The 20,384-nt window shown below is 38.5% G+C and overlaps 1 protein-coding gene and 1 pseudogene across 6 annotated transcripts in view; both read left to right on the top strand.

Moving 5' to 3' along the window:
- The window catches only part of NOL4 (nucleolar protein 4), a 406,054-nt gene that overhangs the window by 64,685 nt on the left and 320,985 nt on the right, over nucleotides 1-20,384 (top strand). The gene's annotated exons all lie outside the window — the stretch shown is intronic.
- Nucleotides 1,611-1,668, top strand: LOC132503323 (U6atac minor spliceosomal RNA; annotated as a pseudogene).

Genomic DNA, 20,384 nt, shown 5'->3' with positions numbered 1-20,384 from the left:
ATGTTAAGACTTCTTTATATATTCTGGAACTATATCCTTCTCCAATATATTATGAGCAAATATTTTCTTCCACTCTGTGGTTTGGATTTTCACTTCTTTGATAGTGTTCTTTAACATGTAATATTTTTAGTTTTGATACAGTCCAAATTATCTCTCTTTTCTTTGGTTGATTATGCTGTAGGTGTCATATTAATAAACTGTCACCTAAAGCAGGGTGATAAAGGTTTGCACCTATGTTTTCTTCTAAGAATATAACTTTAGCTCTAACATTTAGGTTATTGATTAATTTTGAGTTACATTTTGGATATGGTATGAGAGAGGCATCCAATTCAGTCTTTTGCACGTGCATATCCAGTTGTCCTAGCACCATTTGTCAAAAACTATTCTTTGCTTTACTTAATTGTCTTGGCACACTTGTCAAAAACCATGTGACTGTGGATGTGTGATTTACTTATGAGTGCTCAATTCTACTCCATTGATCTATATGTCTATCTTTATGGTAGTAGCATGCTGTCTTGATTATTGCACTTTTGTAGTATGTTTTGACATAAAGAAGAGTGACTTATCTAACTTTCCTTTTTGTAGATGGGTTTAGTTTTTCTGAGTCTTGCATCTCCAGTGAATTTTAGGATCAACTTGCCAATTTTTTTTAAACCTTTTATTTTTTTGTTGAAGTATAGTTGATGTATAATATTATATAAGTTACAGGTGTACAATATAGTGATTAACATTTTTTCAAGGTTATAATACATTTATAGTTATTATAAAATATTAGCTATATTCCCCATGTTGTACAATATATCCTTGTAGCTTATTTTATACATAATGGTTTGTACCTCTTAAAAAAAGGAGTTGGAATTTTGATATACATTGTGTTGAATCTCTAGATTAATTTGGGGAATATTGGTGTCATACCAATATTAAGTCTTCTAATCTTGGAACTTAGGATGTCTATTTATTTGTATTTTTAAAAATCAGTTTAATGAGGTAAATTGACATATAAAATTGTAAGATATTTAGAGTGTACACTGTGGTGATTGGATATACATGGTGAGAGGATTCCTCCCATCTAGATAATTAACACATATGTCAGCTTTCTCTTTTTTTTTTTTGCTGAAAAAATTTAAGTTCTATTCTCTTAGCAAATTTCAATGATATGGTACAGTGTCATCAACTGTAGTCACCATGTTTTGCATTAGATCTTCAGATCTTATTCATATTATAGCTGAAAGTTTGTACCCTTTATGCAGCCTCCCTGGCAACCACTTTTCTACTCTCTGTTTCTATGATTTTTGACTTTCTTTTTAAATTCCACATATGATACCATGAGGTTTTTGTCTTTTGCTGTATGGCTTATTTCACTTAGCATAATGCCCTCAAGTTCCATCAGTGTTGTTGCAAATTGTACTATTTCCTCCTTTCTCAGGGCTGAATAGTATTCCATTATATATATACATATATGTATGTATGTGTATATATATACATATATATGTATGTGTGTGTGTGTATATATATATATATATATCTCACATCTTCATTATGTGTTCATCCATTGATGGACAAAGGTTGTTTGCATATCTTGGCTATTGTGAATAATACAATGAACATGGGTGTTGTATAAAAGGAGAAAAGGTTAGCAGTCCCCTCGACAAGGATGGAAGAGGGCTTGAACAGCAACAGGGATGCAGAGGGCAAAGTGGAGACATTCCTGGACAGAGGGTTGGTGCCGACCAGCACTCGCCAGCCTGAGAGGCTTGTCTGCTCACCCGCTGGGGCTGGTGGGGGCTGGGAGCTGAGGCTCTGGCTTCGGAGGTCAGACCCCAGGGAGAGGACTGGGGTTGGCTGCATGAACACAGCCTAAAGGGGGCTAATGCGCCACAGCTAGCCAGGAGGGAGTCCAGGAAAAAGTCTGGAACTTCCAAAGAGGCAAGAGACCATTGTTTCAAGGTGCGCAAGGAGAGAGGATTCAGAGTACCACCTAGATGAGCTCCAGAGACTGGTGCGAGCCGCGGCTATCAGCGTGGATGCCAGAGACGGGAACAAAATGCTAACATTGCTGCTACAGTCAGCAAGTAGCCTGTGTGTGCAAGCACAGGTCACTATCCACTCCCCCACTCCCGGGAGCCTGTGCAGCCTGCCACTGCCAGGGTCCCATGATCCATGGACAACTTCCCCTGGAGAACACATGTGCACCTCAGGCTGTTGCAATGTCATGCTGGCCTCTGCTGCCTCAGGTTTGCCCCACATTCCATACCCCTCCCTACTCCCAGTCTGAGTGAGCCAGAGCCCCCAATCAGCTGTTGCTTTAACCCCGTCCTGTCTGAGTGAAGAACACGTGCCCTCAGGCAACCTACATGCAGAGGCAGGGCCAAATCCAAAGCTGAACCCCAGGAGCTGTGCAAACAAAGAAGAGAAAGGAAAATTTCTCCCAGCAGCCTTAGGATCATTGGATTAAATCTCCACAATCAACTAGATGTACCCTATATCAGTGGAATACCTGAATAGACATTGAATCATCCCAAAATTGAGGCAGTGGACATTGGGAGCAACTGTAGACTTGGGGTTTGCTTTCTGCATCTAATTTGTTTCTGGTTTTATGTTTATCTTAGTATTTAGAGTTTATTATCATTGGTAGATTTGTTTATTGATTTGGTGGCTCTCCTTTTTAAAAAAAAAAAAATATATATTTCCCTTTTCTCTTTTTGTGAGTGTATATGTGTATGCTTCTTTGTGTGATTTTGTCTGTATAGCTTTGCTTTTACCATTTGTCCTAGGGTTCCATTTGTCTGTGGTTTTTTTAGTTTAGTTTTGTTTTGGGTTTTTTTGGATACTTTTTAGCACTTGTTATCATTGATGGATTTGTTTTCTGCTTTGGTTGCTTTCTTACTTTCTTTTTTCTTTTCTTTGTATTACTTTAAAATTTTTTATTTTTAATAATTTTTTTTATATTTTATTGTAATAACTTTATTTTATTTTATTTTTTCTTTCTTTCTTTTTATCTACCTTTGCTTCTGAGCCGTGTGGCTCATAATGTCTTCGTGCTCCGGCCGGTGTCAGGCCTGAGCCTCTGAGGTGGGAGAGCCGAGTTCAGGACGTTGCTCCACTGGAGACCTCCTGGTTCCACGTAATATCAAACAGTGAAAGCTCTCCCAGTGATCTCCATCTCAAAGTAAAACCCAGCTCCACCCAACGACCAAGAAGCTACAGTGCTAGACACCCTATGCCAAACAACTAGCAAGACAGGAACACAACCTCACCCATTAGCAGAGAGGCTGCCTAAAATCATAATGAGGTCACAGACACCCCAAAACACACCACTGGATGTGGTCCTGCCCACCAGAAAGACAAGTTCCAACCTCATCCACCAGAACACAGGCGCCAGTCCCCTCCACCAGGAAGACTACACAACCCACTGAACCAACCTTACCCACTGGGGGCAATCACCAAAGCAGTGGGTACTACAAACCTGCAGCCTGTGAAAAGGAGACCCCAAACACAGTAAGTTAAGCAAACTGAGAAGACAGAGAAACACACAGCAGATGAAGGAGCAAGGTAAGAACCCACCAGACCAAATAAGTGAAGAGGAAATAGGCAGTCTACCTGAAAAAGAATTCAGAATAATGATAGTAAAGATGATCCAAAATCTTGGAAATAGAATGGAGAAAATGCAAGAAATGTTTAACAAGGACCTAGAGGAACTAAAGAGCAAACAAACAATGATGAACAACACAATAAATGAAATTAAAAATTCTCTAGAAGGAATCAATAGTAGAATAACTGAGGCAGAGGAATGGATAAGTGATGTGGAAGATAAAATAGTGGAAATAACTACTGCAGAGCAGAATAAAGAAAAAAGAATGAAAAGAATTGAGGACAGTTTCAGAGACCTCTGGGACAACATTCAACACACCAACATTCGAATTATGGGGGTCCCAGAAGAAGAAGAGAAAAAGAAAGTGACTGAGAAAATATTTCAAGAGATTATAGTTGAAACTTCCCTAATATGGGAAAGGAAATAGTTAAGATGGTGGGACACAGTGACACCCAAAGGGTGTTGCTTATGTCCAGTCTACTCCGTAAGATGCAGCTTGTCACTTGGCACTCACTGATAAAGTTTTGATATGAGTTTGCAAGCAATTGATTTACTATGGTCTCTGTGCAGAGACCATACATTAGCTCTATGCTAATAATAATCTGTATTTACAGCTGCTGCCCAGCCTAGCATCACCACCTCAGCTCCATTTCAGATCATCAGGCATTAGATTCTCATAAGGAGCATGAAACCTAGATCCATTCCATGTGCCATTCATAGTAGGGTTTGTGCTCCTATGAGAATCTAATGCCGCCGTTGATCTTACAGGAGGTGGAACTCAGGTGGTAATGAGAATGATGGGGAGCAGCTGTAAATACAGATTACGCTTCACTTGCTCACCCACTGCTCACCTTCTGCTGTGTGGTCTGGTTCCAGTACCAGTCCGTGGCCCCGGGGTTGGGGATTCCTGGTTTAGTTGGTTTATAATGTTGTTCAAGTTGTCTATTTCTTTGCTGATCTTCTGTATAGTTGTTTGATGTATTATTGAAAGTTGAGTATTGAAGTCTCCAACTATTATTTTTGAACTGTTACACCCTTTAATTCTGTCAGTTTTTTCTTCTTGTATTTTGTGGGTCTGTTCAGCATGTATATGTTAATGATTTTTATGTATTCTTGAAGGATTGTCAATTTTATCATTATAAAGTGTTATTCTTGGCCTCTAGTAATAATTTTTATCTTAAAGTCTGTTTGGTCTAACAGTGATATAGCATCTTCACCTCGGTTTTGGTTTCTGTTTGCATGGTATATCTTTTTCCATCCTTTCACCTTCAACATGTTTGTGCCTGAATATGAAGTATGTCTATTGCAGATGTCTTTTTGAATGATTCTGTTAATCCATTTTGCCAGTATCTGTTTTTAATTGTTGTATTTAATCCATTTACATTTAATGTAATTACTGACAAGGAGATAAGGAAGGACTTATTTCTTCTAATTTTCTACTTGTTTTCTATATGTCACTTTTTTTCTTAATTCCTTCTTTATTATTTTCATTTGTATTCAATACTTATTTGCATTGTACCATTTTAATTTTCTTTTTGTTTCCTTTACTATACTTTTTTTTTTTTTTTTTTTTTTTGCAGTATGCGGGCCTCTCACTGTCGTGGCCTCTCCTGTTGCGGAGCACAGGCGCCGGATGTGCAGGCCCAGTGGCCATGGCTCACGGCCCAGCCACTCCGCGGCATGTGGGATCCTCCCAGACTGGGGCACGAACCAGTGTCCCCTGCATCAGCAGGTGGACTCTCAACCACTGCACCACCAGGGAAGCCCCTATACATTTTTGAGTTATTTTCATAGTGGTTGCTATGAGGATTACCATCGATTTCTTTCTTTTTAAAAAATTTCTTAATATATAGCAGTCTAGTTAGGATTTTTATCAGCATAATTTCAATAGTATACAAAATTTTGCTCCTAAATTCCTGGAACCAGTAAATCTCCCAGTATTTGCTAAGAGGCTATCTGTGTGTGTTAGGGCAAACCTTTGACATTCAGCTGGGTAGCCGACAGCTCTTTCCTAACCTTTACTTCCTGTGTGTGCAGAGCCTCAAGGTCATCTAGAGGTGAGAACCTAGGTCCTTCTTAGACCTTCTCTGAGCATGCACACATTTCTATACATGTGTGTGTTCTTCTGGATTCCTAAGGAATATGTTGGAGTCTTTCAAAACCGTATGGACCTCTCATTCCATAGTTTTTATTTTTTTTATTATTTTATTATTTTTTTTGCGGTACTCGGGCCTCTCACTGTTGTGGCCTCTCCCGTTGTGGAACACAGGCTCCAGACACACAGGCTCAGTGGCCATGGCTCACGGGCCAAGCCCAGCCACTCCATGGCATGTGGGATCTTCCCGGACCGGGGCACGAACCCGCGTCCCCTGCATCGGCAGGCGGACTCTCAACCACTGCGCCACCAGGGAAGCCCCATAGTTTTTATTTTTAAGCTTTTGTTTAGTCTATTGCTTGACTCAGATGTTATTCACTGTCTTAGGAAGCTATGAAAGTAAAACATTTTCCTGTAATTGTTTTCCATAAATACTCCTGAGGGAAGGGCTTTTCGCATTAGGTAAGTTCCGAGTCATTCAACTTCAGACAGACTGTTAAGTGGGGTCTCCCAGGGAACTACTAGACAGATAAAATAATGTGAACATTCTTTGGGACTAAGGCTTCAAAAAAGTTGCAGTTCCATTCTCTTTCTTCTTGTGGCTACAAGGTTGCACTAATAATGTGGGCTGTTACTTATCAAAGCTACTGCAGAGCAACATATTAGGAGATGGAACTAGAGGAAGTTTAAAACACTTGTTCAAGTGTCAGATATAAAATGCATTTCTTGTAAATAGCATACAGTTGGGTTTTGCTTTTTTTTTTTTTTTTTTTTGTGGTATGCGGGCCTCTCACTGTTGTGGCCTCTCCCGTTGCAGAGCACAGGCTCTGACGTGCAGGCTCAGTGGCCATGGCTCACGGGCCTAGCTGCTCCATGTCATGTGGGATCTTCCTGGACCGGGGCACGAACCTGTGTCCCCTGCATCAGCAGGCAGACTCTCAATCACTGTGCCACCAGAGAAGCCCCTGGGGTCTTGCTTTTTTAATACAATGCCTGCGTTTCAATTGGGTGTTCATAAGAACATTTATATTTATTGTGGTTTGGGTTAAGTCTGTCATCTTGCTGTTTGCTTTCTATATATCCAGTCTGTTCTTTGTTCTTTTCCCCCCTTCTCTGCATTTTTTGAATTAAATATTAGTGGTTGCTGTACAGTTTATAGTGTACATCTTTAAATAATGAAAGTCTGCCTTCAAGAATTATACAACTTGTGTAGTTCAGGGAGCCTATAATAGTACACTTTCAGTACACTCCTGACTTTTATACTATTGATATATATTAACAGTGTTTTTCCTATAGGTATGTGATAAATCCCAGAATACATTATTTTGTTCCAATATCAATGATCTTTAAAGATATTTACATAATAAGAATAATATTCAAATATATTTACCCATGTGGTTATCATTCTAGTGCTCTTCATTCCTTTTATAGATCCATATTTCCATCTGGTGTCATTTCTTTCTGCCTGAAAGACGTTTCTCCATGAAGGATATTAACATTTCTTATAGTATAGGTCTGTTAGCCAAATTCTTTTGGCTTTGTATGTCTGACAATATATCTTTTCCTCATTTTTAAAAGATACTGTGATTGTTTATACATGTCTGTATATTTTAAATCTCATTCTTTGTTTTCTATTTACCTTGCTTTTCTTAATGTCCCTTTTCCATGACACTGACATTTTAAATTATTTTTTAATTCACATTTCCCATTTATAATTTGGAATTTATACACTAGATTTGTCTTAGTGCTTGCCATTTACATTCGAGATCATGCATAATTATTAAATCCTACATCTTGACCTTCCTGCTAGTCATTTTACTCTTACCATATTTTCATGGATTACAATTGTTTTGTTTAGTCTTTTGAACTCCAGAATGTAGATAATATTATTGTTCTTCTTTTATATAATTATTTCTTCTAAATATATATTATATATAACATATAAAGATTATTTATCTTTATTTCATAAATCCAGTTGTTTTTAGGCTTATATCCAAATTCACTAGTTTCTTTCCATATTTCTTTTTCTAGTCAGTTGGTATTTTCCTTTGCAGGTGTTTTTTCCCCCTAAAATTAGTGCTTTAGAAGTTCCTTTAGTTAGTCAGTGGTTGGTTATTTCTTAATTTTCTAGCTGAAAATATTTTTATTTAGACCTATTATTTTAACTCTTAAACTCTTTTTAAAAAGTTTATTTTATTTTCTATATTCCATTATACCTCCTGTTGAGAAATGTGCTGTCAGTCCTATTGTCCTCTCTGTAGATGATCTGTCTCTTTTTCTTGAAGGTCTTCACATTTTTTTCTTTATCATTCTATGATGTTCTACAGATTCACTACAATGTGTCTAGGAGGAGACTTCAAAATAGTTATGCTTTTTGATATATATTTCTTAAACTTCTGAATTCATGACTTTTATCAGTGTGGAGAATTATTATCTTCTTAAACTTAAAGAGGGAAAGAAGTTATGTAAAAATGAGTAGGAAAATTTAGAAAATAACAAAAGAGGAAAATAAACAAATTTAGAAAATAGGAACTCTAAGGTTTCAATAGAAATTTAGATAACATTGAAAAGAGAATTGATGAAGCGAACTCTGGATGTGCAGATATTTCCCCAAATGCAGTCATTGTTCACTCATTCCTTTCCCTCTAATTCCTTGCACTTAGAAATCTGCTTCATTTTCCTTACTTCACCAGAATCCAAGGTTTAGTCTCTTCTTCCCCCCACTCTCCAGTCCCAGAAGCTGTAGGTTCCTGGTATAGGCAATTGCTCCCAGAGAAAATTAAGCTTTAGTTTTCTGTTATAGCTTGCTCCTCTGGTTTCATTTTGCCATTTCTTTTAAATTTTAATTTTTGGGTCCTTGAGGATTACCTGTACTTATGAGTGAGCTCAATAATACATTTAAGATGCTTGTGTTCTCTCTCTCTCTCCCCCATCTATCTATATATAATACTTAAATAAGCAGTCTCAGATTTTCATTTTAGAAAGATACTTTTGGCTACTCTGAGAAGAATGAATTGTAACAATCAGAAATAAAACAAGTAGAACAAAGTTGTAAATTGAATAAGTAATCCAAGCAAGAGATACAGGCAAGTATCAGCAGATTAGAGAACAGTTTAATATGGATTATGTGGGAGGTGCAAAAAGTCAAAGATGACTATTTTAAAGCTTAACAGAACTTTGTATATCAATTATTACATACCTTTTGGAGTAACAGCTTGATCATTATAAATTTATAAACTATAGTTAATATTGTTCTATTTCTTTAGTGGACATTATTGCATTGATAGATGTTTATTATTAGCTCAAGTTCAAATGATATACCTCTGATAATGGGACTTTGGGGAAATGGATATAGACAAATTTTTGTGTAATCTATTTTCTGTAAAAGACAAACATCTTTCTATTCCTCCCTGCTTACCTATGACAGAATCTGTTTATTTACTTCAAATTCAGGTGGCACACCCTGTTGAAGTGAGAATTACAAGGTGGCTATTTTTATGTTGTGTCCTTTTATTGTTTTAGTAATGCCTTTCTAGCAAACATTTTATTTCCAACTTATAAATTAGTTGGTATCTACTGACCCAAATAAACTGTGATGTGATTATATTCTGATAGAGCTGTGGATAAAAACTGTCAGCTTTCCATTATGTGATACTTAGGGGGTTTGACAGTCTTGTACTAAGGTTAATGGACATTTAAAATATAACAATTTCTTGTAATATAACATTGTTTAGTGAGTAAGCTGGACATTTACATACAAGTTTCTCTCCTTCTGTATTTGATTTTAAGAAGCTGGGAAATGTTCCCAACTCTTAGAAAGACATATTTTATAAATTTTCATTCACTTGACTTTTTTTCTAGTACATAGTACAACCTAAAGATTTTAAACATTGAAAAAATACAACACTGTTAGTCACAACTAATAAATTAAAATAAACATGTGCTTTTAAAAGTGTAGACATTTATTAATAATAAATATATATTATGTTTATTATTATTAAATTACTATCTGCTTATTATAGATTTCTTGAAAAGTAAAGAAAAATGAAAGAAAAAAACTACTGTTCTACTATCTAGAGACATCTGTTAACACAGATTACATATTGAATATATGATATATGTTTCTTTAAAATCATTTCTTAATATACTTTGCTTTTCCCAGCTTCCTCAGTTCTAGTATACACTAATATTAAATGACCAGATAATTATTCATTTTGAAAGATTTAGTTAGCAGCTCTGTTTCAAGTTTCATATTTTAATGCCCCGGTATATATTGTACCCTGAGGAAGTGGAACAGTACTTGAATATGCAAACATTGACACCTAACTGAAGGCACGCCAGACCTGCTGAGAGCTTCTAATACCATGTGAAATAATAATGGTGAGAGGCGAGGCTAACCTTTCCAAATGGCAGAAGAAGCAGTCCAGAAAGCTAAAACCTTTTCTTCTCCCTTCCCATTCACTTAAACTTCACATTGTAACATGGGGTGCTCTGATCATGAGCCTCCTTCTGTGGGATCCTGATAACATAAACCGAGGTATTAAACATCAGTCAGTATACATTCTATGACTTATAGACATATCTGTCTCCCAATTGAAACCTACATTTACTTTTAATCAATGTGGGCAAAAAAAATTTTTTTTAAAGGAACAAATCTGGCATTAAGAGCATGGATAATATCCTTAGGGAGATAGTAGAAACATTTCTGCCAGTAGTATTTGAAATAGTTTGGCAGTTTGGAAGGTGATTAAAGGAAGATTGTCTTTATTAATTATTAACTTTATTAATTATTAATTATTAAATCATCTTTTGAAATAACTGCCTTGTAAAGTTGAATATCTCAGTGCAAAGACAACAGGACATATCTGAGTTAACAATCAGATAACACTTCAATTTGCATTTTTTTTTTTTTTTTTTTTTTTTGCTGTACGCGGGCCTCTCACTGTTGTGGCCTCTCCCGCTGCGGAGCACAGGCTCCGGACGCGCAGGCTCCGCGGCCATGGCTCATGGGCCCAGCCGCTCCGTGGCATGTGGGATCTTCCTGGACCGGGGCACGAACCCATGTCCCCTGCATCGGCAGGCGGACTCTCAACCACTGCGCCACCAGGGAAGCCCTCAATTTGCATTTTAAAGCTTATATCTAATCTCAGAACTTTAACTCAGAGATCCTTTATGTTTTAGTAGCCAAATTTATTTAGTATTCAAATATATGTATATTTATAACAAATTATGTATATATATAAAACAAATCACTTTCAAATTTCTTAAGCAAACTGTTAAACTTAATTCTATTTGATAAATACTTTTTGTTTTCTTACATATTTTCTCCAGTTAAATATAATCTTTTCTGTAAGTGCTAGGTAACAAACAATTGTTTAACAATAAGCTGATTCATCAAGCAGCTCCAGAAATATTCGGTAAAATCAATGATACAATGTATTTTCAGCAACATAGGTATTGCTTATGATTTTTATTAATTTTCAAATTTTGTGCATCTTATTAAAAAGATAATAAAAGTTTTATGAAAACTCCTGGTTATAGCAATAAAATATTAATTACTGCTCAAGAAGAGGACAGGTCTATACTGTAAACTATAGAAAAACTGTCCTCAAAATTTCAACTAGAGAATGCAATGTAGTTTCTTTGGCTTTTTCTTTGTCTACATCCAAACAATAATTTCTTTCAAAATCATGGTGCTTTCTGATGCATTTGAAAGAAAAGCAACAATGTCCGTTGACTTAGCTGCCAGAAGAGACACCCTTCTCCACCTGTGCTTGTTTTGCTCCAGTAAATCAACACACAACTTATTTCTTTTAGGCTCTGAGCAAAATCAGTTTCTGTATGCAATACTGAATCATCCCTCAGGGGTGCCTCTCCTGGACACGATTTACCTGGCTGGGGGTGGTAGGACACTGCCTACTGAAAACCCCCCTCCCGTGTCCCTCTCCCATGGGAGGTCTAGGCAGAGCGGAGCCACTGACCTTAGGGAAGCCTGGGGTCCTGCTGCCTTCTGCAGGACTCCGAGGGCCTCTACCCTTCGCTCCCCAAAGGCCAGGGAAGAGGAGAGAATAGGGAGAGGACTCGCTGTCCTAGTCCTTGGAGATAACCTTAAGTGGATGGAAGGGGCCGACAGAGGGTATGGCTGAGCTTGCTGGGACTGGAGGGAATCCCGCTAAGAGAGCCGATGGCCAGCAGGGACTCCTCTATTTCCCTGGGAAGGCAGCCTCCTTCCTGCTTCCATGTGGGAACGTGGCGATGGACTGGGTTGAGGCAAGCTTTTTTCTGGTCCTTGGACCTTTGGAAGGTGACATCACAACCCGAGCATGACTGCGCCTCTGTCCCCGAGGAGTGAGGAGAGAGATGCCTTTCCAGGGCCAGGAGGTTGAGCTGCTACCCTGGCGGCTGCTGAGTCGGGGCCGGGGTCTCCAGCCTGCGTCGCCTTGTCCTCTGAGTGCTGAGTGCCCTGCGTGGCCCAGCCCTGCTAGGGAAGGACTCAGATCTCCTGTGAGCCCTCACACTCTGGGCATGGGGGCGGAGAACGCAGAGGAGAAAGGGCCTTGGCCTCCCTCCCCCAATCGTTGCCAAGGCAACCGTGCAGTTGGCGGTGGACGCTAGGGAGGCTGGAGCGCGGATCCCCTTTGCGGAGCGTGCGCGTGGTTGGAGGACTAGCCGAGAGCCAGCTCGAGGTCGCGGACAGGGGGCGGGGTTGGCGAGGCAGAGGTTTGCCGGATGGAGGGCGCCTTTCTCACCTCCACCCCTCCAGTGTTGCCATGGAGACCGTCAGGGCACCCTCACCTGTACCCGCTGCTACAGCTGCTGCTGCCTAAGTAAAAGAAACAGATACCGGAGCCCTCTTTTGCCCCAGCGGTCTCTACCAGGAACTCTAACCCAGCAGCTGCCACTGCTCGCCTCCCACAAACAGGAAACGAGGGCAGACGTCCAAAATTCGCCCCGGGTTCCTCCACCATGTCTTCCTTTATTCAGCTTTCCACCCAGAATTTTATATCTCAGTGTCTTCCACAATAGCCTGTCTGGAAGGATGAAAAAGCGGCTCACTTGATACTTAACTGTGTCTGCCCTACACCTCTTCTTAACAGCTTATTTAGTTCCACAGAACACTGTCCTGGGCCAAATCTAATTATCAACAGAAAGGGATTTTAAATTGTTTTTATTTTAAATTACCGCAGATATGTGAAATTTCTACTTTTCATTTATAGGATATGGATAATATTTATAGGATTGTCTTTTTACTGAAATTAACCACTTTTGGACAAATGAGTGGAATAATTATGTGTCGGAATATCTATCATAATAGAGAGAGAATGGACTGTTCAGAAGCCCCTTCCCTGTTTTTTTCCAGTTCTTTATGTCAGTCCAGTGCTAAAATCTCTCTTTTCTTGGCTCTATTCCATCCACATTTGAGATCAATTTTTGGCTTTGCAAGGGGGGTTATTTTAGCATGGGTCTGCCTTTGAAGTAGGGGGAGGGAGGTAAATTAAATTCTCTAGACCACTTATACTCTGCTCAGGTTCAAAATTTAGTGCATGGTTGCATCTCTACTGACTACCAGCATGAATGCACTTAGCAAGAAGGACTCTCCCTGATTAGAGCAAGTTGACACATCTGTGATCTTGAATTGCCAGCAATACCCTGGCAGGCTCTATGAACTGCTGTTGGTCACAACCTCTTACCTCTCAAATTTCTTTCCTGTCTAATGTGTATATCATACAGCTTTCATTCTCTGAAAGCACCCTGGTAGCTTTTGCCACTGTTAATCATGAGTTTCCTTACATAGTTCTGCAGTTTTGAATAGACCAGCCTTTTCAACTGACTTTAATGGTACCTCTTTAGAAAATCCCAACAATGCAGGGTAACTATTTTTTTCCTAAAGCTGATAGGTGAGGTACTTAATAATTTCATTTTGTCACACTTCCTGTGTCCCAGGGTTTTCAAAGCCACTGAAAAAGATTTTTATAGAGTCCAAGCCCTAGCTAAAGCTATGAATTGGAAACACTTTTGTCTTTGGTGTCCAAATCTGTTTGGTTGCAACCTCTTCCAAAGGGCACTAGGTTTTCCTAAACAATAGATCTGATTCCCCCCTTTCATTTGTCATCCTACTTAACTTATCCCAAGAATTTGACCCTCTTGATTGAACCTCTCATTTTCCTTGAAAATCTGTTCTGTCTTCTCCTGGCACTTCTCTGACCTCTTTGAAGGCTCGTTCATAGTCTTTTCCTTTTTCCTTTTCTTTTTAAAATATTACTTGTTGGTCTTCTGCTTTATCCATCCTGTATATTTTCCCGGGCCTTGCTATTGACATCCATAGCTGCATCTGCCCTATTATTCTCATCTTCTAAATCTGTTATCTTGTGCAGACTTTTCTCTGAACCCTAGACCCCTATTTCTAGCTACTTCATGGGCATTTCTACTTGTCTTCCCTATGGGCATCTCAAATTCAACCTGTCTCTCACTGAACTAGGTTCCTCTCCAAAACTTGCTTTTCCAACTGTATTTTATATCTCCATAAGTGACCCTCCTATCCCCCCAGTTACCCAGGATAAGAACCATGAGAGGCATTTATTGATTCTTACATTTATCTGATCAGATTTCTTATTGGTATCTAGCATGTGCCAGGCCAACACTGTCATGAAGCTTAATTCTAGTGGGAAAGACAGAGGGCTACACTTACAACTGAGTAATCAAATGACAGCCTTTGACAAAGTCTACTACATAAGTAAGTTGGGGTGCTGTATGACAAAGAATAAGGTGGGAGGAGCATGGGATGATCAAAGCAAAGTTCTGTGTGTTAAGTTACAATGAAGGATGAGAAGAAGGTGAACATTTAAGTTGCTGGAGAAAGAACAGTCTAGGCAGAGAGCAGAGCATCACAACGATCCGAGGTGGAGAAGCGCTTCTTGTGTTCAAGGAATTGGCATAAAAGCCAATGTTCACGTTGGGAAGGGAAAAGTGGGGCACGGTGAGAGTGAAAAGGGAGGCTGGGGACAGATTTTACAGGACTTTGTGGGCCCTGCTGAGGAGTTTGGATTTTATCTCATGTGCAGTGGGAAGCTGCTGAATGTTTTTAAGAAGAGTGGCATGAACTGTTTTATCATTTTAAAAGATGATTCTGGCTGTGGGGTGGAGAATGAATTGGAGGAGGTGACAATTTGGAGGTGGAGAGGAAATTAAAGACTATGGAAGTGATCCAGATTAGTGACAGTGCGGGTGTGGGCATGGAAAGGGAGATAAGGGAACAAATACGAGGTATTTTCAGTGGTCTTTTTTATCACTCAGTTGGGTCTCAATCTCATTTCTGTCCTTAGAGTGTACTGTGCCATTTGGGGCTTCCTACACCCAGGTCCTGACTACTAACTCCTAAAAGAATAAGGCCTTATTCTTTGAAAACCTTAACTGTCAATGATCGTTACATGACAGCTGACAGGGAGAATTTAGGTAGATAAGGAAGAAAGATAATAGATAGGAAAGCAGGTTCTAGAGTTAAGGCTGCCTTGGCTCCTATCCAAGCTCCATGACTTACTAGCTGTGTCACTTTGGACAAATTGCTTAACCTTTCTGTTTCATCTTTTCCAGCTATACGACAGGAATCATAGTAATAATACTTATTTACAGGACGTTAGAGGGCTTAACTAATACATATAATACACAGTACATGGTAAATGCTCAGTAAGTGTTAGATGATGACGCTGGTGCTGATGATAATGATAGATGACTTGAGATCTCACTCTGATGAGCATTTGAATGTAACCATTAGAGGGAAGTTCTACAGCCTTTACTTTTAACTTACTAGTAAGTCTAAGAATCGGAAGAGGAAGGGCATTATGGCTAAACTTTAGGGTGAAAGGAAATGGGAAATGTTTTGACAGACAGGCATCCTAGGGTCGCTACCCCTCAAATATCTCTTCTTGGAAAAATTGACCATGAGAAAAGAGTTTTCTCTTCCATTCTGATTTTTAAAGCCTGTGTTTTGCTATTTTATTTTTTCTTATTTGAGTGATCTGCAAGAAAAGGGAATATGGAATTTTAATTGTGGCGAGGATGATAGAATGTCTTTAAGTTGGGAAAAATTGGGGCTTGCTGCTACTTGGTGGTCTTTTTTTTTTTGGTCTTGCTGATTCCATATTAAAGGCTCCTCAGTAATTCCAAACTTTCATTTTCCTAAGTTCTCATCTGCCAATACTGATTGCCTTGTTTTATGAAATAATCACTGTCCTTCATGAATGACCTATATTCCATAATTTTCCAAATCAGTTATCAAGGCTTCTCAGTGTTGAATAAATAAATGGATGAATTAATCAATTATAGAGTATCATTTTCATCATTTTCCTTTTTTTTCTATTATTGTCACCCTCTGTCTAAATTAGACCCTCATTCACTTTCTCCAGGAATATATGTGTTATCTTTTAAAATCTCTCTGCTTGACTTTTACGTATTCATGGCAGATTAATTTTCTCAAAGTATGCAGCTATTCATGTCACTCTTTCATTCAAAAAATTCAAAAGCTGTTCACTGAGATGAAAGTTACAAACTGCCAAAGGATTCATATTCAGACTATATACAGAACTATAAATTAAAAAGACAGACCACCCAATAAAAAATTGAGCAAGAGACTACGAGAGATACCCAACAAAAGTGGCTCTCCAATTGACTAATAAATGAAAGCAAGGATCTTCAGTCTCATTAGTCATGAGAGAATGAAAAAAAACACAAGAAAGTCATCAGAGAAATGAAAATCATACCCACCAGAATGACTGCAATGAAAAAGAATGACATTGCCCGGTGTTGGTGAGATTGTAGCACAAGAAGCGTGCTCAGATACTCTGGTGGGACAATAAATTAATACTGATGCTTGGCATAATCTACAGAAGTTGAATATATGAATCTCTATGAAGAAGTCTACTCCTTGGGTATATACTAAAAAGAAGTGAGTGATGGGTGAACCAAAAAAATAAAAAATAAATAAAGGAAACTGTTATAGCAGTATTATTTTTAATAGCTGAAAACTGGAAACAACACAAATGTTTATCTTGAGGGAAATGGTTAAGTAAATTATGGCATATTCTATAATGGAATAAATGCTATGTAGCAGTAATAGATAAAAAATACTGCTATACACTACAACATGTATGAATCCCACAAACATAATGGCATAACAAGATAGGCAACCTTAATCTGTGTTAAGTTAAGGTAGTGGTTATCTTTGGGGAGGTGAGCAAAGTTAGTGATTGGGAAGAGGCATGAGGAAGCTTGTTTCGCTGCTACCCTTTTTTTTTTTTTTTTTTGCGGTACGCGGGCCTCTCACTGTTGTGGCCTCTCCCGTTATGGAGCACAGGCTCTGGATGCGCAGGCTCAGCGGCCATGGCTTACGGGCCCAGCTGCTCCGCGGCATGTGGGATCTTCCCGGACCGGGGCACGAACCCGCGTCCCCTGCATCGGCAGGCGGACTCTCAACCACTGCGCCACCAGGGAAGCCCTATGCTGCCACTCTTATATTTCTTAATCTGAGTGATCTTTACATGGGTGTGTTTAATTTGTGTAAATTCATCAGGATGTATACGTTTTGTGCATTTTTTACTCTGTGTTATATTTCAATTAAAATATTTATTTAAAAAAAGGCTTCTCGGGCCTCCCTGGTGGCGCAAGTGGTTGAGAGTCCGCCTGCCGATGCAGGGGATACGGGTTCGTGCCCCGGTCTGGGAGGATCCCATATGCCGCGGAGCGGCTGGGCCCGTGAGCCATGGCCGCTGAGCCTGCGCGTCCGGAGCCTGCGCGTCCGGAGCCTGTGCTCCGCAACGGGGGAGGCCACAACAGTGAGAGGCCCGCATACCGCAAAAAAAAAAAAAAAAAAAAAAGGCTTCTCATTAACTGTTGTATTAGGTTACTCCAGATTGGCGTTCAAGCCTCCCCTAATTGGATTGTAATTTAGTTTTCCAGACCATCCCTCTTCTATCTTTGCACAAGTCCCGTGTTTCCATCAGAATTGATTAGTAAATCAGGCAGAAGCTTCCATTTGTTCTTCATATATATCATTTTCTTCATTTTAGAAGCAGAACCCTCTGAATTCCAGTTGGACACCTGACTGCTTTTAACCAATCTACTGACTACATTTTGTAGCTTTCCTTGCCTCTAGGTGTGGCCCTGTGATTAATTTTGGACTGATGTTATGTAACCAGCCGTGCTGAATGCAACTTATTCACTGTACTTTCTCTTTTTTACTTTTATTTCTGGGTGGGAACTAGCGATGTCTGGAGAATCCTCAGAAGTCACATGCTTCTAATGGCAAAGCTACCAGGCTGGCTTTGACCCACTAGACTTTAGATGAGAGAGGAATATGTTTCTATCTCACTTAAGCTACAACATTTTGAGGTCTGTTTATTACAAGATAGTCTCTACATTTAGCACACTTAGTATTTCATAAACATTGTGATTCATTATGTGCTTTTGTCCATTAAGTGAGGCAAATCACTCTTTACAGAGGTTTCCTAGGTTCCTACTGAAATGACCTCCAGGCTGTGCCATATTCAATTTTTGTCTCCTGCAGTGCTCTCCATTTCCTGTATATGTAACCATGTGTCTCAGCTTCCTTATCTGTAAAATGGGAATAACATGATTATTATCAAGATTAAAAGATATAATACATGTAAATGTTAAGCACAGCCTGGGGTACATATTAAGCTGTCAACAGATATAGTCTTATTTTCACATAATAGTTTGAATTTACATTCATGACATTATAGAATTAAGCAAAGGCACAGCACAGAAGATCAGTATATGTTAGAGGGAGATATCCAAGTTAAGGGGATTTAAAAGACTAGCTCGTCTTGTTTTATGACTCCAGGCCTTCTAGAAATTTGTGATTATTTCATAAATATTGAAAATAGTGCAATGTGTACATAAATATACTCATGACTAAGCAATTCTACCTTAGTTATATATCTAAAAGAAGTAAGTGCATGAGTATTCCAAAACTATGCACAAAATATTCACAGCAGAATTCTTTTTAATAGACAAATGGAAACGACTCAGTTGTTTCCTATCTATAGGAGCAAAACTAGCTCTTAATGTTGGCATATTTCTTTTAACTGTCCCATGCTTCTCTTTCCCCTTAAATATAGGGGATAATAATTCCTGACTGTTGACTCCTTAAGAATGTGACTTATATATTACACAGTGCTTTGGGAAAAATTTCTAAAAACATGTTACAAATAAATTATACTTCTAATTTGAGTATTTTCTAGAATCATCTAGCAATTTTCTTGTATCTAAAGTACTTTAAATTCTCTGAATAGGGGTGGTTAATGCTTTTGGTTTTTGTTTGTCTGAAAATTCTCAGTCTGGAATGATCATTTACCTGACTATACAGTTCTAAATTAATATGTATTTGTGCATAGAATCATGAAGCTATTATTCTACTGTCTTCTGACTTTGTGACTATTGAGAAGTTTGTAGTCAGATACAGAGTTGGTCCTTAAGAGTGATTTGTCGTATCTTTTTGGCTGTTCGTTGTTATAGTTATCTGAAATTTTACTATGATATATTCAAGAGTGTATTTTTTAAAACAAAATTATCCTGTTTGGGATTCCTTGTATTTCTTAAATCTGAGGGCTAATAGCTCTATCAATTTTCCCTCAATGTTTCCCCCAACGAAGAGACAAATGAAAGCAAAACAAGTCACCATGTCGCCTCTATTTACAAATGGGCAGATTTTTTTCTACCCCATCCTTTCACTATATGGGTTAACCTTTTTTTCAGAGTCCTGTTTTTAGGTGGTGGTTTCTGTTTTAAGTCATTGTTCGCATGACCCTGAAAATTTGACTTACTTGGTGGAAAATTTCTTTAAAAAAAAAAATAATGGAAGTGGATGTTTTAAATCCTTGGCAGATTTTTATTTTTCAATATGAATTGTTCTAAAAATATGAAGAAATATTTTTAGAAATATATATAGTTAAAAATAGGTATAATAGATTTTTGTTATATTTTAATTTTCTGTGAATTTTCAATTGATTTTTAAAAACTGACCAAGGTTACTTTACAAAAAATGTCTTGAATTGATTTTTGGTCCCCTTGAATAACTTCCCACTGTGTCACACAGTAAAACAAGGCTTTCACTCTCCAAAGGAGTCCATGGCCTTTTACATTTTTTCTTTCTTTTTCTTTTTTTTTTTTGAGTTATGCGGGCCTCTCACTGCTGTGGCCTCTCCCATTGCGGAGCACAGGCTCTGGACGCGCAGGCTCAGTGGCCATGGCTCACGGGCCCAGCCGCTCCGCGGCACGTGGGATCTTCCCAGACCGGGGCACGAACCCGTGTCCCCTGAATCAGCAGGCGGATTCTCAACCACTGCGCCACCAGGGAAGCCCACATTTTTTCTTTTAAAATATATTTTTAAACTACTTATAATTTTTTTTTCTAAATTTAAATTTTATATGTTTAATAAAATTTAAAATTATTAAAAATAATTATATTTTAAATTGTTTTAGATCAATTTTAGGTTCATGGCAATATTGAGTAAAAACTACGATTTCCCGTATAACCCCCATCCTTACACATATACAGCCTCCCCCATTATCAACATTCCACACCAGAGTAGTGCATTTGTTATAATTGAGGAACCTACACTGCACATCATTATTATCCAAAATTGATAGTTTACATTAGGATTCGCTCTTGGTATACATTCT

This window comes from Mesoplodon densirostris, chromosome 15, assembly GCF_025265405.1.
Source record: "Mesoplodon densirostris isolate mMesDen1 chromosome 15, mMesDen1 primary haplotype, whole genome shotgun sequence".
NCBI classification, from domain to species: Eukaryota; Metazoa; Chordata; class Mammalia; order Artiodactyla; family Ziphiidae; genus Mesoplodon; species Mesoplodon densirostris.
Note: the sequence above shows the minus strand (reverse complement) of the source record. Positions and strands in the feature narration are given on the sequence as shown.